Source organism: Mandrillus leucophaeus, unplaced genomic scaffold (assembly GCF_000951045.1).
Source record: "Mandrillus leucophaeus isolate KB7577 unplaced genomic scaffold, Mleu.le_1.0 Scaffold1017, whole genome shotgun sequence".
In the NCBI taxonomy this organism is placed as follows: domain Eukaryota; kingdom Metazoa; phylum Chordata; class Mammalia; order Primates; family Cercopithecidae; genus Mandrillus; species Mandrillus leucophaeus.
Window position 1 is genome coordinate 299064 of NW_012098288.1, and position 25786 is coordinate 324849.

The window sequence follows — 25786 nt, forward strand, 5'->3', positions numbered from 1 at the left end:
CTACTCTGTTTTCCCTTTCAGTGCAATATTTAATAAATTCAATGAAATAGTCAACACTTTATTATAAAATAAGCTTTGTTTTAGATTATGTGTTTGGCTGTAGGTGAATATATATCTTCTAAGCACATTTAAAGTAGGCTAGCTAAGACATGATGCTCAATAGGTTAGGTGATTTAAACGCATTTTTGACTTACAGTGGTTTCAACTTACCATGGGTTTATGGATGGTAATCCCATCAGAAGTTGAGAGCATCAGTGTACTGAAGAATCCATTTCCCACTTGGCAGTCAGAGAGGAGTTGGGACAGTGGAGAGGGCTGCTGCAGTGATGGAGGAAGGATGGAGGGCTGCTGCAGTGATGGAGGGCTGCTCCATCCCATGGAGCCAGGGATGTTGGAGCATCTTGAACATGAAAAGCAAGAAATTAGATTCTCTCCCCTGGAGCCTCCAGAAGGAATACCGCCCTATTAACTCCTTGATGTTAGCTCAGTGAGACTTCTCACCTCCAGAACTGTAAGATAATAAATTTGTGTTCTGTGCAGCCAGTAAGGTCATGCTAATTTGTTACAGGCACACGAAACTAATGCAAGCATAAGAAATGACTTTTATCTTCCTGATATCTTCCTGCATGGTTGTCCTCTGTTTTTCCCATATATCTCCACTTTGTTGTCATTTGGTGTCAATTGTGACAAGAGTTGGAGAACATTTTATTGTAAGCGGGGGAGGTAGTGCCAGAATTTTTCTAAGACAGAAAATCTCTTGGGTCAAATCCTTTGATTAGCTCTTGTATAATCTCAGTACCTGTGAGTCTAGCATTCAGCTCTCACAATATATGATGGGGCGGGGGGGTATTATTTGATTTCATATTTGGAGGGCAAACTAGATTTTTAGGACACAGTCTGAGAGGTACAAACTGAGTCTGAGAGAACAGAAGAGAAAGAGGTGATGTAGAGGGGGCCAGGGGGATGCAAGGTATATCCCTGCTCCAAAATCCAAAATAAAGTTGTTTACAGTTTGTAAGGGCTTTGATGGTTGTGTTTTGTAGACAGAACTACATATGGGGCTAGTTTAAGACTAGAATCATCATGGTGTGAGACAGAGGCAGCAGAGAATTGAAGATTTCACACCCTCTTTATGATTTTTCTCTCTCATTATAGGCCATGAGCTCATCTATGAGATGAACATGGTCATGTGGAAGGAACATAGTAGTCAAGCAAACCTGGGTTCAAATCCCAGCCCCAAAACTTTCTGTCCATGTGACTTGGGGAAACAATCCATGAGGCCTGATCATTAGTTTCCTCCTCTGTGAAATGGAGCATTCTGTGTAACATGGGCTGTCCCAAGAGTTAACAGATAATGCACATTGAAGTACAGGGGTGTGTGTGTGTGTGTGTGTGTGTGTTTATACACCTAACTGGAGAGATAGATAGATAGACAGATAGATAGATAGATAGATAGATAGATAGATAGATAGATAGATAGATAGATAGATAGTTTTTTTGTGTATTTGTTGTATGTTTTCTGGCTTGAGGTTACCATGAAGCTTGCAAATGCTATCTTATAGCGCATTATTTTAACTTGATAACAACTTAACACTCTTTGCATAAACAAACAAGTAAAAAGAAACCTAATATAAACTCTGTGCTTTAATTACATACCCCCATTTTTGTTGTTTTTTGTTGTTTCTCTTCACAACAAGTGGACTCAAGAGACCTTTAGACTTACGGGAACATTGGCAGTACTCCTCATGGCATAGGGTGATGGTTACTATAGGGTTAGGCTCCTCTGTGAACAAACTTTTTGTTGTTTCTATTTATATCTTATTGTTCTATGTCTTGAAAAATTGTTGTAGTTATTATTTTTGATTGGTTCATTGTTTAGCCTTTCTATTTAGGTTAACAGTTGTTTACACACCACAGTTAGTCTTAAAATATTTTTATATTCTGTAAATATAAATATTTACAATAAATTTAAAAATTCTGTATTTTTCTGCATACTTAATTTTACCACTGAGTTATATAACTTCAGGTGATTATTTATTGCTTATTAATATCTTCCTTCTTACTGAAGTATCTCCTTTAGCATTTCTTATAGGAAATGTCTGGTATTGATGAAATTCCTCAACTTTGATTTGTCTGGGAAAGTCTTTTTTTTTTTTTTCTGCTTCATGTTTGAAGTATATTTTTACCAGATGTACTATTCTAGGGTATAAGTTTGGTTTTTTTTTTCCTTCAGCACTTTAAATAAGTCATGCCACTCTCTTCTGGCCTATAAGATTTCCACTGAAAATTCTGCTGCCAAATGTATTTGGGCTTCTTTGTATGTTTTTTGTTTCTTTTCTCTTGCTGCCTTTCTTTATCCTTGATATTTGGAAGTTTCATTATAAAATGCCTTTTTAGCAAGGTAGTCTTCTTTGGGTTAAATCTGTTTGTTGTTTTATAACCTTCTTGTATTCTGATATCATTCTCTAGGTTTGGGAAGTTCTCTTTTATTATCCCTTTTAATAGACATTCTACCCCTATTTCTTTCCCTACCTCCTTTTTAAAGTTGATAACTCTTAGATTTGTCCTTTTGAGGCAATTTTCTAGACCCAGTAGACATGCTTTATTCTATTTTATTCTTTTTTCTTTTGTCTTCTGTGATCATGCATTTTCAAACAGCTTGTCTTTAAGCTCACTAATTCTTACTTTTGCTTGATCGATTCTGCTGCTTAAGGACTCTGATGCCTTGTTCTGTATGCCTATTACATTATTCAGCTTCAGAATTTCTGCTTGATTCTTTTTACTATTTCAATCTCTTGGTTAAATTTATCTGATAGAATTCTGAATTCCTTCTCTGTGCTATCTTTAATTTCTTTGAGTTTCCTCAACACAGCTATTTTGAACTATCTGTCTGAAAGGCCATATATCTCTTTTTCTCCAGGATTGGTCTTCGGGGCCTTATTTAGTTCATTTGGTGAGGTCATGTTTTCCTAGATGGTGTTGATGCTAGTAGATGTTCTTCAATGTCCGGGGATTAAAGAGTTAGATATTCATTGTACTCTTCACTGTCTGGGCTTATTTGTAGCCATCCTTCTTGAGAAGGCTTTCCAGATATTTGAAAAGATTTGGGTGTTGGGACCTAAGCTGTATTTGCTTTAGGAGGAACCCTAAGCCCAGTAACACTGTGATTTTTGCAAACTCATAGAGGTACCACCTTGATTATCTTGGAGATGATCCGGTAGAATTCTCTGGATTACCAGAAAGAGATTTGTGCTCTGTTCCCTTAATTTCTCCCAAACATACTAAGTCTCTCTCTGTTCTTAGCCACCTAAAGTTGAGGTTGGAGTGACACCAGCACCCTTATGACCACCATGGCTATGACTGCCCTCGGTCAAACTTGAAACCAACACAGTGCTGGGTTTCACTCAAGGCTTGTTATAACCACTCTCTGGGTACTGCCTGTGTTTTCTCAAGGGCCTGGGGCTATACATTCAGTAGCAGGCAAAGTCAACTAGGCCTGTGCCCTTCCCTTCAGGGCAGCGAAGTCCCCCAGGCCTTGGGTGGGTCCAGAAATGGCAGGGACTAGTCCGGGAGTCAGGGAGTAGAGTCAAAAACCTTAGAAGTCTACCTGGCATTCTATTGTATTGTCGCTTAACTAGCACTAAACCATAACATTCAGTCCTTCTGACTCTTCCCTCACCTTCTGACTCTTCCCTCACCTTCCCTCTGCAAAGGCAGAGGAGCCACCATCACCCTATGCCATGAGGAATACTGCCAGACTACTGCCAATGTTCCCTTAAGTCTCAAGGTCTCTTAAGTCAGCTTGTTGTGAATGCTACCTGACTTGGAACTCTCCCTTCAGGGCAGTGGGCTCCCCTCTGTCCCAGTGCAGGTCCACAAAAGTTGTCCAAGTGTCAAGTCCCCAAAATGTGGATCCCAAGCGCCTCCTTGTGGCTGTGCTGGTACCTGAAGTCAGCAAGTCTCAGACGTTCACCCAAGGTGCTTGATCTAGTACCTGGGTATCACTGCTGGTTATTCCGGGTGTAGAGTTCTTTAGTTAGCAGGTGAAGAATGCTGCCAGGACTAGGTGTTTTTCTTCAAGGCAGTGAGTTCCCTTCTGGCACAGTGTATGTCTAGAAATGTCATCTGGGAGCTAGGGCCTCAAACAGGGGCCTCGCAACTCTGATCAGTGCCCTATCCTATTGTGGCTGAACTGATATTTTAGATGTAAGAAGTCCTCCTCTCCTCTCTTCAGGTGGAAGAAAGGATTATCTTTTGGAGCCACAATCTGTGCAGCCTGGGGTTAGGGGAGGGATGACACCAGAATGCCCTTGGCTTTCTCAGCTGATGTCTCAGTATGTTGCATGCCCTCACTCCCCAGTCCACTATATCTGGGCTTAGTTCAGCACTACAACTTGCCTAAGAGTTGCAGTCCTTATGGCCTAGTCTAATTTTAAGTTTACTTTCAGGCACACAGTGTTATAGTCCTTTGTGGAGAGGTTTGTAGACACTGAAGTTTGAACTGCTTAGGGGGTCAGGGATTCCCCTCTGCCTAGAGCTGGTTTAAACTCTCCCTCCATGGGTAAGCATCACCTGAGTTTGGTCCAGTTTTCCTTTCTGTCCTAACGGGACAGCATTGAGTTCAATCCCTCACAATTTCTGTGTTTTCCCTCCCTCAGTGCCCACTGATGCTCCTGGCACCATGCTACTATGGGTGGGGGATGCGTGGCATCCATGATTCAGGACTCTTTCTTTCTTTCTTTCTTTCTTTTTTCTCTTTCTTTCTTTCTTTTTTTCTTTCTTTCTTTCTTTCCTTCTTTCTTTCTGTCTTTCTGTCTTTCTGTCTTTCTCTTTCATGTCTTCAGTGTCTCTTTCAGTGATTTGAAGTTAAAACCAAGTACTGTGAGCCCTCACCTGATTTGTTGGTCCTTATGAAATGTTTTTTCTCATAGGTGGTTGTTAACTTAGTGTCCTTGCTGGGGGGTAGGCACGTAAGACAATGAGTAGAGCTTTCTATTCTGCCATTTTGCTCTGCCTTCCCTCTAGGGAGGCTTGCATTTGGGGCCCTCACCCTGTGCAAAGTCTCCATGGGTGTCCTGCTCACAGAGGATGGGCAGCATCTCCAACCTCCAAACTAATAATTGTGATGGAGAAATCACTAGAATTTTGTTGGCGGCGTGTTCCCGCTTATCAATATATTTTGTAGTCTCCTCATTCTTTGTTTTACAAGCTCTTCCCTATAAACTATCTTTTCATTGTTTTTGGACTTTTTAGTTTAAAATATAATTTTAATTTCACTATGTTTAGTCACCACATTGAAGATTGTGGAGTAAAATCAATAGATTTTTGGTTGGATGTTTGTGCCTACTAATGAGAAGAACTATAAAAAGTCTCTGAAGGCTTGTCATTCTTTCTAGATATCACAAACTCTTTTCTATAAAATATGCTTTCTTTTTGATATTTGTGCTTAGAAATACAATTTTAACTTCACTCACCATGGAGTCCATCATCCTTTAAGAGATAAGTAATTCTGATGTGGCTCATTTCTTTAACCAAAAAAAAAAAAAAAGATATTTTGTGCTGTTGATTCAAACATTCCTTTACTTTCCCATCATATCACATCATGACATGTAACTGACATGCACATTATTAGTTCACAAACATTTTTAGAGCATTTTTAAGTGGAATATGGGCAAAACATATATTTTATCTACAATCACTATTGGAATATGGGAATCAGATTTATGTTCAGATAAAGATCACATCCTATGAAAATAATACATTTACTTATTATTTCCAAACCTTTTATTGTTTTTATGACAATTTAATACCAAAATTGTCATTTCTGAATTATTATTAAGTCTGAAAAGAAATCTCCATATCCTGGGAGAGTGATTCAGCAGTTGAAAGGCCAAAAGAATCACTGCAAAAAAAAAAAAAAATAGAAAGAACACAATACAAAAGTATATATTAAGAACGTTGGTGTGAAGGGAGACAGTGTGGAGGCCACAGGGTACTCGCCACAATGAGCAGCACCTTAGCTAAGATCGCAGAGATAGAAGCCAAGATGATTCAGACTCAAAAGAACAAGGCCACAGCACACCACCTAGGGCTGCTTAAGGCTCGTCTTGCTAAGCTTCGTCGAGAACTCATTACTCCAAAGGGTGCTCGTGATGGAGGTCCAGGAGAAGGTTTTGATGTGGCCAAGACAGGAGATGCTCGAACTGGATTTGTTGGTTTTCCATCTGTGGGGAAGTCGACACTGCTTAGTAACCTGGCAGGGATATATTCTGAGGTGGCAGCCTATGAATTCACTACTCTGACCACTGTGCCTGGTGTCATCAGACACAAAGGCGCCAAGATCCAGCTCCTGGATCTCCCAGGTATCATTAAAGGTGCCAAGGATGGGAAAGGTAGAGGTCAAGTCATTGCAGTGGCCCAAACTCGTATCTTGATCCTGATTGTTCTGGATGTCCTGAAACCTTTGGGACATAAGAAGATAAATGAAAATGAGCTGGAAGGTTTCGGCATTCGCTTGAACAGCAAACCCCCCAACACTGGCTTTAAGAAGAAAGACAAGGGAGGCATTAATCTCACAGCCACTTGTCCCCAGAGTGAGCTGGATGCTGAAACTGTGAAGAGCATTCTGGTCAAATATAAGATTCATAATGCCGATGTGACGCTACGTAGTGATGCTACAGCTGATGACCTCATTGATGTGGTGGAAGGAAACAGAGTTTATATCCCCTGTATCTATGTGTTAAATAAGATTGACTGAATCTCTATTGAGGAATTGGATATCATCTATAAGGTTCCTCATTGTGTACCCATCTCTGCCCATCACCGCTGGAATTTTGATGACCTATTGGAAAAGATCTGGGCCTATCTGAAACTAGTGAGAATTTACAACAAACCCGAAGGCCCATTACCAGATTACACATCCCCAGTGGTGCTTCCTTACTCCAGGAACACAGTGGAGGATTTCTGCATGAAGATTCACAAAAATCTTATCAAAGAATTTAAATATGCTCTGGTCTGGGGTCTCTGTGAAATGCAATCCTCAGAAAGTGGGTAAAGACCATACGTTGGAGGACGAGGATGTCATTCAAATTGTGAAGAAGTGAAACCTTTCCCCTTTCCCATCTGCCAGGTGAACGACAACAGCCTTCCCCATGATCAAGCACCCTACCCCAGTTCTTTCTGGTTTTGGCAGTCACTGGATCAGGATCCAGGGGAGGGAGATGGAGGCACCCAAACTGGAACTTCATTTGTCTTACCTTGGTGTCACCTTGTATGTTGAACTGCATAAAAGACCTGGTAGGCTGGTCAGCTACATACAAAAAAAAAATAAAAAAGAACATCAGAGAACAGTGAAAGAAATGAGCACTCAGTGATCTGAAATTGCATAGCGAAAAGAATTCTATCCAATTGAATTGATACTCACCTGACGTATTGTCCTATATCATATCTTCCAAGTTTGCATGTGGACACAGCTCTGACTTGGCAAGTGCAGAGGAACACTCCTGAGAGAGGAGAATCTGGCTGAGCCTTAGGAGTTGCACAGAACAACCTTTGCACTTAGCCCATGTTTTCCATGGGACATTGGCTGTTGTTTGATTATACATGGAGTCTATGGATACTAGGCTACAAAAGCAGAATCCCCATACTCAGGGCTCAAGGAGTTTTTGTTGTTGTTGTTTTTGTTGTTGTCGTTGTTTTGCCCATAATTCTGGTCAGGCCATTCTTACAACATGTGTAAATCATGGATATTGTTGTCAATCTCCACAGCTCCCCTGTTGATGTTTGCTCTACTGAGCCGTCTGGTTAGCATGTCACTGCATGATAGATATTTCCAAACCTAGACACTTTGTCTCTTCAGGGCTATATTAGTTTCACTGGGATTGAGTCACAGGACCTTGGGTCTCTTTGCAAAGAAGCTCCAATAGACATTTGATAATTGCAGACTGATATGGTCTGGGTATTTTTCCCTTTCAAATCTCATATTAAAATGTGATCCCCAGTGTTGAAGATAGGGCTTAGTGGGAGGTGTTTGGGTCATGGGGGAAGATCTCTCAGGAATGGCTTGGTGCCTTCTCCAAGGTAACAAGTTCACCTGGCAGCTGGTTGTTTAAAGAACCTGGCAACTCCCTGACTCTCTCTATCTCCTGGTCCCTCTCACCATGTGATAAGCTGGCTCCCCTTTTGCCTTCAGCCATGACTGTAAGTTTCCTGAGGCACTCACCAGAAGTAGATGCCTGCACGATGATTCATGTACAGCCCACAGAACCATAAGCCAAATAAATCTCTTTACTTGATAAATTAACCAGCCTCAGATATTCCTTTATAGTAACACAAGCGGACTAACACAGAGACCTAAAATTCTTCTTGATGAACTACATACCTTTGAAAGTTGCAGTCTGCAGGCTCCACCTAAGAATAGTGGTTCCTTCAACTCTGTGATTTTTCACAAGAAACACATCTGGCCTCTTTTCTGGGTTCATATCATCAATTCCCAATACTCACCACTCTCCATAACTCCACCAAATATAAGGCAAATAGCTGGTTATTGGACCATACTTGACTTCTACTATGTTCCCTTCATTTTCTCATTCCTGCAGTCAGCCCACAGTCTTAAAATTCTTATGTATCAGGAAAGGAAAAAAATCTCATTCTGTGTTATTCTAGTACTATATGAGAAAAATTCTATAATCTGTCTTCTAGTTTAGGCTTTTGTTTTTAAAATACAACATTTGGAATTTCAGTAACTACCTTATTTTATCAGCAACAGGCAATTGAAACAAGCAAAAGAATTTTAACATTAGGATATTCTGTCTTCCATAAATTCAAAGAAGTCTACAAGGAGGCTCAACTCCAAGATTTTTTGAATTGTCCTCAGCCTGCTCTCCCTGAGGACAGCTTTGTAGAATGCTCTCTCCACCACCAATATGTGGTGGAAAAATAACTTGTGAAAAGGGAAAGCAGAAAGTTGGGAAAATTGAAAAATACTAATTTTTTCATGTTACCAAATATAATCCTCTTAAATGTATGCTTAAAACTGCTAAACCTCAAAAAGGTATTCAATAAGTGTTGCTGGAAATCTGTGTTAATTGTCTGACTATTAAGCTGTTTAAGTCTTATTGCCAGATGTAGGCAAGGCAGGGAGGATGAGAATGAGATTTCCCTCAGCTCTTCCTCAGTACTACTGACCGCTTATTCTGAAAGCACTTGGATTATCTCTATTTTCCTTTGGCTTAAACCATGCCAAGGCTGTGGCAGCTGACAGGGCTGTGGATGAGTTTTGTCTGAGGTATCCATGGACAGAGTCCTCAGATGTACCTTATTTTCCGGAGTTCTCCAACGTTTTCATCTCATACAGACATATTCTGCTGTGCTGCTCCCTAGACAAACAACCCACTTGGAGCAGGTGGGCCAACCCCCGCAGGGAGGTTTGTGTTCAGGGCTCTAACACTGTAGGAGGCCAGTGTGTGACTTGCATGTAGTAATAAACCCCAACATCCTCAGCCTCCACTACGCTAATTCTGAGTGTGAAATCTGTCCCTGCCCCGCTGCCGCTGAACCTGTCTGGGACCCCAGAGTTCCAGTTAGAAACCCAATAAATCGGATGCCTTGGATGCTGGCCTGGCTTCTGCAGAAACCAATAGAAATAGGTTTTTCCATCACTATGCAGGAGGCTCTGACTAGACTGGCAGGAGATAGAGGCCGGCTCTCCAGGGTTGACGGGTAGGGAGTGTAGAGTCTGGGTCAACTCAATATCTCCAATAGATCCTGAAATAATAGGAGAGAAATGGAAGATTATGTACAAAAATTGCTCTTGTGAAGCAATTTTAAATAATTTTTCATTTATTTATTTCAGGATAACTCAATTTTTATAATTTCAATTTGTATGCCAGTAATATCCAATTTTAAAAATAAAAATATTTTCAATGCACAAAGGACCCTCTAGAAGCTGCCCACACAACCCTCTCTTTCTATGTCAGAGTCTTGACCAGAACAGAGGCCCTTGATCCTTCTGGAATCTTCCTCACTCTCACAGTTCTAAACATCACATGCCCCACTCTGGAGCACAAGACACGCGCATCTAGCCTGTGGACGGAATACGCGTGAGAGGCAGTGGGGCCTCCAGAGCTCACCCTCCCACTTCATCACCCTCCTCGTCCCCCTTCTGTCCTTACAGGGACCCAGAGCATTAGCAGCCCCAGGAGCTGAGCAAGGAACCTCATTTTGAGAAGACAAACTGAGGAGTTCTGATCAGTGAAGGTAAGGTTAGAACTCAGTATTTATCTTAGACTTGTAGTGGAAAGTCCTCTCTAGGGGACAATATGCAAATCCTCTGGTGGGTTCAGCAGTGCGGAAAGAGCCAAGGGGAGGGTGGGGATATCTGGTGTGCATAAAAGGACATATGTCCTCTGTGGGGACCGCGTCTGGTGGCTGACACGTATAATAATAGCACTTTGAGAGGTCTAAATATGAGAATCGCTTAAACCCAGGTGTTGGAGACCAGCCTGCACAACATGGCAACACTCCAACTTCACATACACACACACATACACACACACACACACACAAATTCGCCAGGCATGGTGGCATGTACCTGTAGTTAAAGCTACTCTGGAGGCCGAGGTGGGAGATTGCTTGAGCCTGGGAGATCCAGGCTACATTGAGACGTGTTTGAGCCACTGCACTCCAGGATGGGTGACAGAAAGAGATCCTGTCTGGAAAGGAAAAACAAAAAAAGTTCCATTACTTAGAAACTATTAAAATTTCCCTCATTCACAACCTGAATGGAAAAAGGAACGTATTTAAACACGTTCTGTTTCCTCTAAGAAATTTCTGTTTTGCACTTTCCCAGGCGTATTTTACACTTCCTTTTAACAGGCTGAGCTTCCATAAATATTTGTTTATACTTATTTGTTTTTTATGTACATTTCAGTGTCTAGTTTTGGTTTTATTCTAATACTCAGAGTAAAGGGCACAAATCTTAAATGTGTAACTGAATACAGTTCATGTGTATTCACTATCCAGATGGAGCTATAGAATATTTTACACTCTTCTGATGCTTTTCTCGTGAACTTTCCCAATTAGTAGCTGCTACCCCACTCCAACCTAGGTAACTCTCATTCTGTCGTTTAACACGGTAATTTGCGTTTTTATGCTTTGAACTTCATATACATCAAATTAAGCAGGTGTGTTTTTCCCAGCTTTTTTCTTCTTCTTTAATACTTTGGAGGCCTCATTCCTTCCTGTGGACTCAAGGTCCTGTCTACTGTCATTTCCTGTGATTCTGAAGGATTTCTGATTTGATTTCTTTTAAGGCATAGTTGCAATAATACATTTATTTGCTTATCAAGGAATATTTCTACTTTTCTAATTTTGAAGAATATGTTTACTGAGTACAGAACATATTGCTATTCTTGGTTGCTTTTGTTTTTTTTCTTTTAGCATTTCAATGTGTAATTCCAATGCCTTCCAGCCCCTATTGGTCTTGATTAAAACTTATTCAATGGCTTCATTATTATTTTCACACATATGTATTGTCTGCTTATTTTCTTGATAAATTCAAAATTTTCTGTCTTTCAACATTTTAAGTATAATGTGTTTTCTTATGAATCTCATATGATGTATCCTGAAAAGATTTCATTGAGTTTCCTTTATCTGTAGATTAATGTGTTTTATTACTTTTTAAAAACTTTTGTCATTATTATTCCAAATATTTTTTTCAGCTAGTTTTTTGCTCTCTCTCTCTGCCTTTGTGACTCCCAATTACATATTTACTGGTATTCTCTACTTTGAGTTATGAATCTCTGAGGCCTTGAATAGTTTTTGTAATTTGTTTTTCTTCTTTAGATTCAATAGTTTCTGTTTATTTTCAAATTAACTGGTTCTTCTGACATCTTAAACTGATGTTGTACCTATGTAAAAAATTCTTCCACCGGGTTATTGTATTTTTATTCTAAGATTCCTATTTGCTCCTTTTTCATAGTTTCTAATTTTTTTAGTCTCTATTTACTGTCACTTTCTTTATAATTTCCTTTTATATCTTTGATCATAATTTAAGAAAATAATTATTTGAACATCTGCACCATAACTGCTTTGCAGTCTTTGGTAAAGCCAATATTTAGAACAAGTTTGCATCAACTTCTCAGCTTCCATTTACTGTCTTTTGTTGTGGTGGTAGTTTTTTTGTTTTTGTTCCCTCAATATTGATCATACTTTTCTTTTTTTTGAAAGAGTTTTGTTTTTTCTTAAAACTGTACATTTTAGATAATACATTCTTCTACCTCTCTCTGCATTATGTTTTATTTTCCTGAGCATCTTCGAGTTTCTTTATAGTTACATGTCCAAAGTTACAGATAGTCCCTGACTTAACGATGGTTGAATTTAAGATTTTTAAATTTTACAATAGTATGACAATGACAACTTATAATGGAGTTTTAAGAAGATAACCCCATCGGAACTGTAGGAGCAGCAGTATACCAAAGAATCTATCTCCCACTTGGTGTTTGACCACTGGTGTCTCTGCTCATTTTTATACTTAATATTTAGTTTGCATTTATAGGGGCTGCCCAAGTGCCTACATAGCTAAGTAGTCATCAATGATTTGGGAAGTTTTGCTCAAATATCTGAAGCTCATAAATCCATATTCTGCCAATCCATCTGTGTATGGTTTGAGGAGTTCATGCAAAATGCAGCCAATTCTTGTCTTTCTCTGTTTTCACTTTACATCAGGTCCTCTTGGGTCCCTGTCACTCATACCTGCATCTTCCATGACACCAGAAATGTGTACAGAATTCCAGGAATTCTCTATTAAGTTTCTGCTGCTCTGCCACTTTTCCTAGCCAGCGCCATCACCTTGGGCTAGCAAACCTGTGGGATTTCTCTGTTCATTTCCTACAGAGTTAATCACATTTAGCCAAAACCAGTGAAAGATCTTACTCCACTCCCCACCCCAACTCAAATTTACCCACGTTCGCAGCAAGCTGCAGTTTTTGCTGCCATCTTTATGTTGGTAAAATTCCAATTCTATAGTTTATGATGAGTGAGATAGGGCAAAATGTAGCAGTCCCAGGCAGAAGGTCCCAAACTTTTCCTGACCTAACCCACAGCTCTCATACTTTCTTGTTAAAGAATATATACTTTTCAATTTACTTTTTTTGTCAGTTTCCAGAGTGCTGACTTCACTGATTTTGATATTTTTCAGCTTTAAACTTACATTTGTATTTGTTTTTTGGTGTTTATTTTGGCATAGAGAATTTAATGAACTCTATGTGACACTACAAATACTCTACGTGCCTTCTAAACTGAGTTTGAATGAATAGAGTAGCTGCACTGAAAGGGAATTGGAGGTATGAACTAACATAAGTGACTTTGGAGTTAAAATTTGTGCTGCTCCCTCAGTTTAAAGAGAAACTAATCTCTTAACAAACTTTAAACTGTAATCCCTGGATTTCACACTGTCAGAGGAATGCACTACCAATATTTAGGATGCCTGTTGTGTATTCTAAAATTGAGCAAATAAATGAATACACATAATGGGAAACACCTGGTTGGCAGGGAACATGACCTTACCTATCCCCACCACTGACAGCCAGGAAGGCAACATCTGCTAGAGCTTCCAGACCAGCAGTTCTATGTCTGCCTGAATTTGCCAAGGGGCACAGCCTTCTGTTACCCTGCAACCACCAAGATGGCAGGGCTGGCAACCCCACCCTCCCTACGCTCCATAGCCAGGTGGGCCACACCCATTAGAGTTTCCAACCCAGCAGTCATGCATCCATCTGAACTCTGGGGGCAGACACAACCCCGTATTTCCCCAGGAAGCTCACAGACAGCAGATTAGGGCCTACCTGGCAAGGATACAGCTTGTTGGCCAACTGCAGCCCCAACCTGAGGGAGGCCCGTGGATTAGAATACCCACCAAAGGAGGCACAAATACAGAGACAGTAATTGGAGGAGGCTCCTATAAGACTCAGGAGCAGAGTAGAATCAAAGCCAGTTAAGCAAACCCACCTTATACTATAATCCAACCCCCAAGGGCATAAAAGAAGAAAAAAGCAAAACAATCCATCTAAAGTACAATAGCTTCAAAGATTGTAGGAACATCAGCCCACACAAATGAGAAAGAAACAACGTGAGAATTCTGACAACTCAAAAAGCTGAGTGCCTTCTTTCCTCCAAACAAATGTACTGGTTCTCCAGCAAGGGCTCTTAACTGGGTTGAGATGGCTGAAACAAAAGAAATAGAATTCCGAATATGGACAGTAATGAAGACCATCTAGATTCAAGAACATTAAAATACAATTCAAGGAAGCTAAGAATCACAGTAAGACAACACAGGAGCTGACAGACAAAATGGCCAGTGTAGAAAAGAACATAACCAGCTTGACAGAGCTGAAAAACAGACTATAAGAATATCATAACGCAATTGTAAGTATTAACAGCAGAGTAGACCAATTTATAGGAGAGAATCACAGAGCCTGAAGACTAACTTTCTGAAGTAAGAAAGTCAAGCAAGAATAAAGAGAAAATAATGAAATGAATAAAAACCCTGAGAAATATGTGACTATGAAAAAAGACCTAATTTATGACACACTGACATCACTGAAAGAGATGGGAAGAAAGAAAGGAAGTTGAAAAGCATATTTCAGAATATGAGCTATAAGAATTTCCCCAACCCAGCTAGAGAGGACAGCATTCAAATGCAGGAAATGCAAACAATCCCCGCAAGATACTTAACAAGAAGATCATCCCCAAAACAGATAATCAGCACATTCTCCAAGGTTGAAATGAAAGAAAAATGTTAAAGGCAGCTAGAAAAAAGAACGGGTCGCCTACAAAGGGAAGCCCATCACTCTAACAGCTGACCTCTTAGAAGAAACCCTACAAGCCAGAAGAGATTGGGGGCCTATATTCTGCATTCTTTTTTTTTCCTTTTTTTTTTTTTCGAGACAGAGTCTTGCTCTTTTGCCCAGGCTGGAGTGCAGTGGCACTATCTCAACTCACTGCAACCTCTGAACCTTCTGCCTCAGCCTCCCAAGTAGCTACAACCACAGGTGTGTGCCACCATGCCCAGCTAATTTTTGTATTTTTAGTAGAGAAGAGGTTTCACTATGTTGACCAGGCTGGTCTCCAACTCCTGACCTCAAGTGATCTGCCCACCTCGGCCTCCCAGAGTGCTGGGATTACAGGTGTAAGCCACTGTGCCCGGCCTTCAACATTCTTAAGAAAAAGAAATTCCAACCAAGAATTTCATATCCAGCTTAACAAAGCTTCATAAGCTAAGGAGAAATAAGATACTTTTCAAACAAGCAAATGCTGAGGGCATTTGTTACCACCAGGCCTGTCTTACAAGAGCTCTTGAAAGAAGTACTAAATATGAAAAGGAAAGACCATTACCAGTCACTAAAAAAACACATTTTGTTACACAGACCAGTGACACTATAAAGCAACAATACAAACAATTCTGCATAATAACCAGCTGACAATATAATATAATATAATAACCAGCTGCATAATAACCTGATGACAGGTTCAAATCTATACATATTAATACTAACCTTTAATGTAAATGGGGTAAATGTCTAAGATATTCTAACAAATTCCAGTTAAAAGGAAAAGAGAGGCAAGGTGAATAAAGAAGCAGGACCCAACGGTATACTATCTTCAAAAACCTATCTCACATTCTCAAAATAAAGAAACGGAGAACATTTTACCAAGCAAGTGGAAAACAAACAAACAAAAAAGCAAGGGCTGCAACCCTACTTTCTGACAAAACAGACTTTAAATCAACAAACTTCAAAAAAGACAAAGAAGGGCATTACATAATGGTAAAGGGTTTAATTCAACAATAAGACCTAACTATCCTAAATCTATGGGCACCTAACACAGATACACTCAGGTTCGTAAAGAGCTAATAAGAGACTTATATTCACACACAGTAATAGTGGGAGACTTCAACACCTCACTGACAGTATTAAACAGATCATTGAGGCAGAAAACTAACAAAGAGATTCAGGATGTGAACTCAACGCTGGACCAAATGGAGCGAATGAATATCTACAGAACTCTCCATACAAAGACATACAGAATATACTTTCTTTTTATTGCTATATGGTACATATCCTAAAATTGACAATGCAGTTGGACATAAGAAAATCTTCAGCAAATTCAGAAAACCTGAAATCTTACCAACCTTACTCTCAGACCACAGCACAATAAAAATAGAAATCAAGGCCAAGAAAATTGCTCAAAATCACACATTTTCATGGAAATTAAGCAATCTCCTCCTGAATGGCTCTTAGGTAAGTAATGAAATTAAGGTAGAAGTGAAAAAGTTATTTTGAAACTAATGAGAATAAAGACACAACATACCAGAATCTCTGGGACACAGCTAAGACAGTATTAAGAGAGAAATTTATAACACCAAATGCCCACAACAAAAAGTTAGAAAGATCTCAAATTAACAACCTCTCATGACAACTAGAAGAAATAGAGAAGCAAGAACAAACCAACCTTAAAGCTAGCAGAAGAAAAGAAATAAACAAAACCAGAGCTGAACATAAGGCTATAGACATGAAGAAACATACAATAGATCAATGAATCCAGGAACTTATTTCAAAAAGCTATTAAGATAGATAGACCACTAGCTAGACTAATGAAGAAAAGAGGGAAGATCTAAATAAACACTATTAGAAATGACACAGAGGACGTTACCATTGACCCCACAGAAATGGAAATAGCACCAGAGACTACTATGAACATCTCTATACACACAAACTAGAAAATTGAGAAGAAATGGATAAATTTCTGGACATACACATCTTTCCAAGATGGAAATAGGAAGAAATTAAATCCCTGAACAGACCAAAAATGAATTCCAAAATTGAATCGGTAATAAATAGCCCATCAATCAAAAGAAAACAAAGAAAAGAAAAAAGTCCAGGACCAGATGGAGTCACAGCTGAATTCTACCAGATATAACAAACAGAGCTAGTACCATTTCTACCGAAGGTATTCCAAACATTTAATACAGAGGTACACATTCCCAACTCATTTTCCATGAGGCTAGTGTCATGCTGATATCAAAACTTGGCAAAGACACACACATACAAAAAAGAGAAAACTTCAGGTCAGTATTGTTGATGAATATAGATGCAACTGTCTTCAACAAAGTACTAGCAAACTGAATCCAGAAGCACATCAAAAAGCTAATCCACCACAATCAAGTAGGCATTATCCCAGGGATGCAAACTGGTTCAACATATGCAAATCGATGAATGTGATTCATCACATAAACAGAAGTAAGGACAAAAAAACCACATGATTATCTCCATAGACGCAGAAAAGACTTTCAATAAAATTCAACATCTCTTCATATTAAAACTCTGAATAAACTAGACATTGAAGGAACATACTTCAAAATAATAACCGCCATCTATGACAAATCCACATCCAGCATCATACTGAATGGGAAAAAGCTGGAAGCATTCTCCTTGAAAACTGGAACAAGACAAGGATGTCCTCTCTCACCACTCCTATTCACATAGTATTGGAAGTCCTGTCCAGATCAATCAGGCAAGAGAAAGAAATCAAGGGTATCCGAATGGGAAGAGAGAAAGTCAAACTATCCCTGTTTGCAGACAACATAATTATATATCTAGAAAACCCCATAATCCCAGCCCAAAAGTTCCATTTGCTGATAAACAACCTCAGTAAAGTTTCAGTATACAAAATAAATGTACAAAATTCTCTAGCATTCCTGTACATCAACAACAGCCAAGCTAAGAGCCAAATCAGGAATGCAATTTCATTCGCAATTGCTGCAAAAATAATAAAATACCTAAAAATACAGCTAACCAAGGAAGTGAAAGATCTCTACAATGAGAATTACAAAACATTGCTCAAATAAATCAGAGATGATACAAACAAATGGAAGAAACTTCCATGCTCATGGGTGGAAAGAATCATTGTTAACATGACCATGCTGCCCAAAGCAATGTACAGATTCAATGCTATTCATATCAAACTACAAATGACACTCTTCAAAGAAGTAGAAAAATTATTTAAAAATTCATAGGGACCAAAAAAGACCCCAAATTGCCAAGGCAATCCTAAACAAAAAGAACAAAGCTGGAGGAATCACATTGCATGCCTTCAAACTATACTGCAGGGCTATGGTAACCAAAACAGCATGGTGTTGATACAAAAACACATACAATGCAACAGAATAGAGAGCCCAGAAATAAGGTTGTATGCTTACAACCATCTGTTCTTTGATGAAGCTGACAGAAGCAAGCAAATGGGGAAAGAGCTCCCTGTTCAATAAATGGTGCTGGGATAATGGGTTAGTTATTTGCAGAACATTAAAACTGGCCCTCTCCTTACACCATACATAATAGTTAACTCAAGGTAAATTAAAGATCTACATTTAAAACCGAAAACTATAAAAATCCTGGAAGATAACTTAGGAAATATCATTCAGGATATAGGAACTTGCAAAAAATTCATGACAAAAACAAAAGCAATTGCAACAAAAGCAAAAATTGACAAATAGGACTTAACTGAAGAGCTCCTGCACAGGAAAACAAACTATAAACAGAGTAAACAGACAACTTACAGAATAGGAGGAAATATTTGCAAGCTACACATCCGAAAAAGGTCTAATAGACAGAATCTACAGGGAACTTACACAAATGTACAGGCATAAAACAAACAATACCATTAAAAACTAGGCAAAGGACGTCAACCGACACTTTTCAAAAGAAGACACACATGTGGCCTCCAAGCATATAAAAAATTGCTCAATATCACTGATCATTAGAGAAATGCAAGTCAAAGCCACAATAAGATATCATCTCACACTAATCTGAATGACTATTATTTAAAAGTCAAAAAATAATAGATTCTTCATAAGAAAGACTCCCTTTCTTGTGAAGAAAAGGGAACACTTATACACTGCTGATGGGGATATAAATTAGTCCAACCATGAAAGCAGTGTGGTGATTCCTCACAGAGCAAAAAGCAAAACTGTTATTCAGCCCAATAATCCTACTACTGGGTATATGCTCAAAGAAATATAAATCTTTCTACCATAAAGACACAAGCATGTTTATTGTAGTACTTTTCACAATAGCAAAGACATGGAATTAACCTAAATGCCCATCAAAGATGGACTGGATAAAGAAAATGTGGTACATATACACCATGGAATACTACACAGCCATAAAAAAGAATGAAATTATGTCCTCTGCAGGAACATGCAAGCCATTATCCTTAGCAACCTAATGCAGAAACAGAAACCAAATACCACATATTCTCATTTACAAGTAGGACCTACATGATGAGAACACATGGACACAAAAAAAGGGAACAACAGACAATGGGACCTACTTGAGGTAGGAGGTTGAGAGAAGGGAGAGGTTCAGGAAAAACAACAAAAACAACTGTTGAGCACTACAGTTAGTACCTGGGTGACAAATAACCTTACACCAAATCCCCAAGTCTCAAGTTTACCTATATTACAAACCTGCATATGTACCCCTGAACCTAAAATAAAAGTTAAATTAATTTAGGTTATTTAAAATGTGATGTTAATGACATCCCAAAGTAATTATTTATTCACATTTGCTCAGATAATTAGGAAGTAGTGTAAAGCCTTCCAAGCCAACAATATTACAGTAAAGGTATTAATTTTTAAAACTATCATAAATACAGAGAAAAAGAAATTCCCGGTTTTAATTATTTTAATTAATTTAATTAATTTAAATTATTTTTCAGTGTACAGTTTAGTGGCATTAAGTATTATTGGGCCTCTGAGTCCAAGCCAAGCCATCGCATCAGCTGTAACTTGCATATATACACCCAGATGGCCTGAAATAACTGAAGAATCACAAAAGAGATGAAAATGCCCTGCCCCGCCTTGACTGATGACATTCCACCACAAAAGAAGTGAAAATGGCTGGTCCTTGCCTTAAGCAATGACATTACCTTGTGAAAGTCCTTTTCCTGGCTCATCCTGGCTCAAAAACTCCCCCACTGAGCACCTTGCGACCCCCACGCCTGCCCACCAGAGAACAACACCCCTTTGACTGTAATTTTCCTTTACCTACCCAAATCCTATAAAACGGCCCCACCCTATCTCCCTTCGCTGACTCTCTTATCGGACTCAGCCTGCCTGCACCCAGGTGATTAAAAAGCTTTATTGCTCACACAAAGCCTGTTTGGTGGTCTCTTCACACAGACGCGCATCACAAGTATATTCACGTTATTGTGCTACCATTACTAACATCCATCTCCAGAACTCTTTCCATCTTGTAAAACAGAAAGTGTATACCCAATAGACAATAACTGCGCCCTTCATTTCATCTACCCCTAGTCTCTGGCAGCCTCTATTCTAGTTTCTGTCTTCCTGACTATGACTAATCTGAAGCAGGTTCATTGTGCACTGGTTACCAGCTTACCTGAGTCAAGGGAGACAGAACACCCGCCTATAACAAATGGGTTTATTATTTACAAATAGGCAGTAAAAGACCACAGAAGCCTAGAATTTATTGTGGGTCCATCCCCCAAGGCACAAGAAATCTGTAGTAGTGAGCATTTCAGTATCTCATAATAAATCCCTTTCTGCTTGATGGACTTCACATTTGCAACCAAGAAAAATACCCAATCCACCCTGAGAACCTTAATACAGCCTCCTTTTTCATTATTAATTGTAATACTTTTCAAGTGGACCTGCCAGAGGTTGCCAACAGGAGCAAAATTCCATGTGCTCAAAAATTCATGACAAATTAACACTGGGGGAGCCACTGGGCTCTCACCCAGCTGCACTGGCTCATGGCACAAAATGTGAGAGTGCAAAACTCTTAGCTCCACCAAACTTTTTAAAATTAGTTCTGTGCTGATTGTCTATTTCTGAACCTGTTTTGGAGAAACGTATACACAAACACTTTCCCCCATTTTTCCCCCATTTAAGGTTTTTAAATTAATTTATGTTTATTTTGCTTGTTGACATTTATGATTTATTTTCATATACTAGATTTTATGAACCTCCTATCAGATATATTATTTACAAATATTTTCTTGTATTTCACAGGTTGCATGTTGACAGTGTTCATTACTTTTTTGATATACAACATTTTTAATTTTGATTTAGTGTAATCAATATATCTTTACAATTGTTGCCTCTGTGTTTGGTGGAAAAGATGTCAGTTTTCAAGTATTTTCTGCCTTTCTGTGCTGAAAAACATATGATCTACAAAGTCAGATGAATTTTTATGTGTCAATAATGAATATGGCAGGGGCAATACACTGTTTCACACAGCTCTCGCTATAATGTGAAAAGTTATTAGAACTGTTTTTAAAAAGTGTTTTTCTCTGATGGTGGAGCTGAGAGTTTTGCACTCCCCCAGTTTGTGCCAGGAAACAGTGCAGATGGGTGAGAACCCAGTGGCTCCTCATGTGTTAATTTGTGGTGTATTTTTGAGGACGTGGAAGCTTGTTCATGTTAGCCTCTTCTGGCAGCGCACTTGAAAAACATTACAATTAACAATGAAAAAGGAGGCCGTATTAAGAATCTCAGCATGGACTGGGTATTTTTCTCAGTTGCAAATGCAAAATCTATCAAGTAGAAAGGGATTTATTAGGGGATATTAAAATGCTCTCAAATTGTGGAAATGCCTTAAGAATCAGACTCCAGGCAAAGCCTCTAGTAGCAATTACTAGAATTGCACTGTTGATGTAGCCTGTGGAAACAGCCCTTGCTGCCTGTGGCTTCACATTCAAGCTGTCTCCAGCAGGGAAGAGAGCTGCTCCTCTCACTACTGCCCCAGAAGGACAGCAGCCCTGCCATCAGCTACCAGAGATCTGACCTCTAGATCTCAACCCTCCACATATTATTTGCACCCCTATTTATGTGTCATATACATTTATCTATTTTCGTGGTATGTTATAAAAACATATGCACATTTTTCCATAAATGAGGTAAATTTTACTCTAATTTTTGAGTTTTTTTTTCTCAATTTCTTCTAAACTTTACAAATTGATTGGTAATATTCATATTTATGTCATCAACTTAAGAAAAATACATGTGTGTATATAGGTAGGTATGTAAATACTGTATTGGACCACTTTCATAAAGTAATGGTTGGCAACTAACAACTCAAACATCAGCGTCATGTAACAATAAGCATTTAATTTTGTGTTCATGGATGCTCATGTCCACAGTCATTTGGCTGCTCAGGCAGGGCTCAGCTGTGTGGTTCTGCAAGATATTAAACTCCTTTCCAGTCCATGGATGGCATTTAACTAAGGCCAAGGCTGAAGGGAAGTGACTATGCAGGACACAAGATTCTCATGGCAGATTGCAGGAGTTAACAACATTTCAAAACCAAACTGCCCAGGCAAATTTCAGCCCAATAACCCTTAATTTATGTTTACACCCTTTTTATTTATTCATTTAATTTAGTAGTTTTTAAATTTTTAAAAAAGGCTTTACTCCATTGAATTATAAATATATTTAATCGTCATATGGAAAAATAATTATGGTTATTAACCTTTATAATCTTAACAATGTTTTCAAATTTAAATTTACATTAATTACAAAACAAAGCTGGGTAGGTTTTTTACATATGGCTTTAAATAGAAATGTTCCAAATGGCTTTGTGGAAAAAAAAATTCCTTTAGCTGAAATAATTATCTCCATCTACCTCTATGATTTCCTGTAAAGTTGACCAATAAAAGAAACTCCCATGAGATTTGCAAGTCAGTCAAAAAGGGAGAAGTCAATACTATTCCTTGACACCTGAGATAGACACCCAGAAAGAGGTGAGGACTAGAGAAGCACCAGGTGAGGCACTACATGCAGCTGAGAGCATCAGTATCCCCACTCCTGGGCTTCCTAGACAGGTCTGAGGATTACATGGATAGGCAGTGATTAGTCCATTTTGTGTTGTTATAAAGAAGCACCCTAGGCTGGGCAATTTACAAAGAAAAGAGGATTATTTGCTTCATAGTTCTACAGGCTGTACAGGAAACATGGCATTAGCATATGCTTCTGGTGAAGGCCTCAGGAACCTGACAATCACGGTTGAAGTGGGAGCAGGCCTATCACATAATAAGAGAGGGAGCGAGAGAGAAGAGGTGTTAGGCTCTTCTAAACAACCAACTCTCGCGTTCACTGACAGAAAACTCACTATCACCAAGGGGAGGGCACCAAGCCAATCATGAGGGATCTGCAAACGTGACAAAAACACCTCCCAGTAGGCCCCACCTCCAACATCAGGGATTACATTTCAAGAGGAAATTTGGAGGGAACAAGCATCCAAACTACATCAGGCAGTCTACGCATTCAGGGGCAGGTGGACCCCGGCTTCTGGAGGAGCACGGGAGAATCCTCTTTTTCCAGTATCAGTTTCCCTGATTACTGTACCCTAGGCTTTAAGGGTATAATTTAGACTCCAATTCTCTGTATTAAAGTAATTGCTGCGTAGAATATCTTTAGTAACTTCTGCTTTGCTATGTGAATCTCAACTGAAGCTGTAATCCAGACTCCTCAAGTGGACTAATCTCTTTCCTTTCCTAAATCTGGAAAGGCATTGCCATGTCTGTGGTGCTGAGGCTGAGGAGGGGCAAGGAGGGATAGGGTGAAGAGGAGCTTTCCTGACCACTTCAAAGCACGGCTATAGCTGAGGAACACTCAGCAGATACCAGGAGGTACCAGAAGGAGCATCTGGGGCAGCCCAGCCTTACTTATCTGCTTCCCTGAGGGGTTTGTGTCCGGACTGGTAACACCCTGGGGTGGGAGGTTACTGTAACTCTGTAGACTGTAATAAGTTGCAATATCTTCAGGCTGCAGACTGTTGATAGTGAGAGCGAAGTCTGTCCCAGATCCACTGCCACTGAATCTAGATGGGACTTCAGATTGCAAATTGGATGCCTTATAGATCAGGAGTTTACATGGTTTCCCTGGTTTCTGTTGATGCCAGTTTAAAATATTGTTAATACCTGACTTGCCCGGCAAGTAATGGTGACTGTCTCCTAATGATTCAGACAGGGAGGACGGAGTCTGGGTCATCTGTGTGTGTTACATCTGGCACCTGAGATTAGAAACATAAAACAAATATCCACAAAATTAATCATGTTATTAGAGGATTTCCCTGAAGAGCCAGGCTGTACAGAGCACACTGGGCTGAGTAAATTCCTACTGTTCTCCTTCCTTACCTGGGAACCAGAGCAGCAGGAGCCCCAGGAGCTGAGCAGGGACCCTCATGTCCATGCTGTGTCCTAACTGGGACTGACTCCTGCGCAGGGTGTGACCAGCCTATTAATAAGTCTTCAGGGCAGGGGGCTGTGCTCTGGGACATGTAAATCAGCATGAGGTGGGCAGGCTGGGCACAGCTGCAGGGCTGGCTCATCTCAGAAGCTCAACACAGGTTATTCATCTCCAGGAGTCTCAGGACTGAGCAGGGTAGTACAAATTTGCCTGCAGAGAATTTGATTCTCCCTTGGGGTCATTTTTTTACAAAGATCATCTTTGAGATAATTGTCAAAATTTGAAATATTCTTAAGAGCCAAAAGTAGTAATGTGTTCTACGGTGTATGCTATTATTTAGAATATTCTTGTGTGTAGGGAACACATAATAAAGTCTTAGAGGGTGGGGCTGTCCGGCCTTCAGTCTACTGTCAACTGGTTCTAGTTGTGTGTGTGGCAGGAAGTATTTTATTGCCGTACCTACAACATTTCTGAGTGTAAAAGGGTTTCTTTTTATAAAAAAACTAAAAAGAAAATGTATTGAGATGGTGCTAAACATATTTGAAGAGCATAGTCGAGTCCAAATCTTGTACTGCTCGTTGCACAATAGACAATAAGTTGAGAGACAATTTTGCGGCAAGGAAAGTGACTTTATTTCTGAAAGTTAGCAAGCCAAGAACATGTCCGCTGAGTGTTCTAAACAAGCACCTTAAGTTAATAGAATTTTAGAGTTATGTTAAGGGAAGGGGGATGCGGAAGGGGGTTGAGATCTAGAGGTGACTGAAGATCGCAGACGTCTCTGTGGCAGTGAGGGTCCAAGTCAGTGTTGTGAAATCTCTTTGTCCTTCATCAAGTCACAATGTGCTCATAAATTTTTAACACAACATTGTTACTTGTATGAACATCCTCCTTATCTTCTCCTCAAGGATTGGTGTTGGGAAGGGACTATTATCATCCTTGCTTTAAAGTTAAACTATAAATAAATAATTTCCATGATTAACTTTACCTATGTGTAGGAATGAGCAAAGGCAGTTAGCTTGTGAGTTCAGAAGCAAGATGGAGTCAGCTGTTAGATTTTTCTCACTGTTAAGATGTTATATTTAGTTTATATAAGAAACCAAACATCTCAGAGTTCTAGCTTCTTTGGCTATCAGTGTAGATTACTATTGCCTTCTTGCTTATCATGTTGCTTATTTATTTCTCAAGGCTAGCTAGGTACCTGGAATTTCCCTTGAAGAGAATCAAGCTTTTCCTACATTTTCATGTTGTTCATGGGCCCCTAAACGCAAGGGGTCCTGCTCTGCCTCACTTGTGAGAGTGGACTCACTCTTTCTTCTCTGCTCTTCTGTCACGCCAGGACAATGCCTTCCTACCCTCTGGAGGACTCAGTGTTCATGGTACCATCATGAAAGCACACACACACACACACACACACACACACAGAGAGAGAGAAAGAGAGAGAGAGAGAAAGAGAGAGAGAAAGAGATTTCTGGCCTGCCAGTGCCTCAGTCTTAGACTTCCTATCATCTGGAAATATGAAAG

General features: G+C 39.5%; 1 pseudogene and 1 gene segment (V, D, J or C); one reads left to right on the top strand and one right to left on the bottom strand.

The window, feature by feature from the left end:
- LOC105537028 overlaps positions 1–25786 on the bottom strand; it is a 250840-nt gene that overhangs the window by 178439 nt on the left and 46615 nt on the right.
- On the top strand, positions 5968–7103 carry LOC105537000 (annotated as a pseudogene).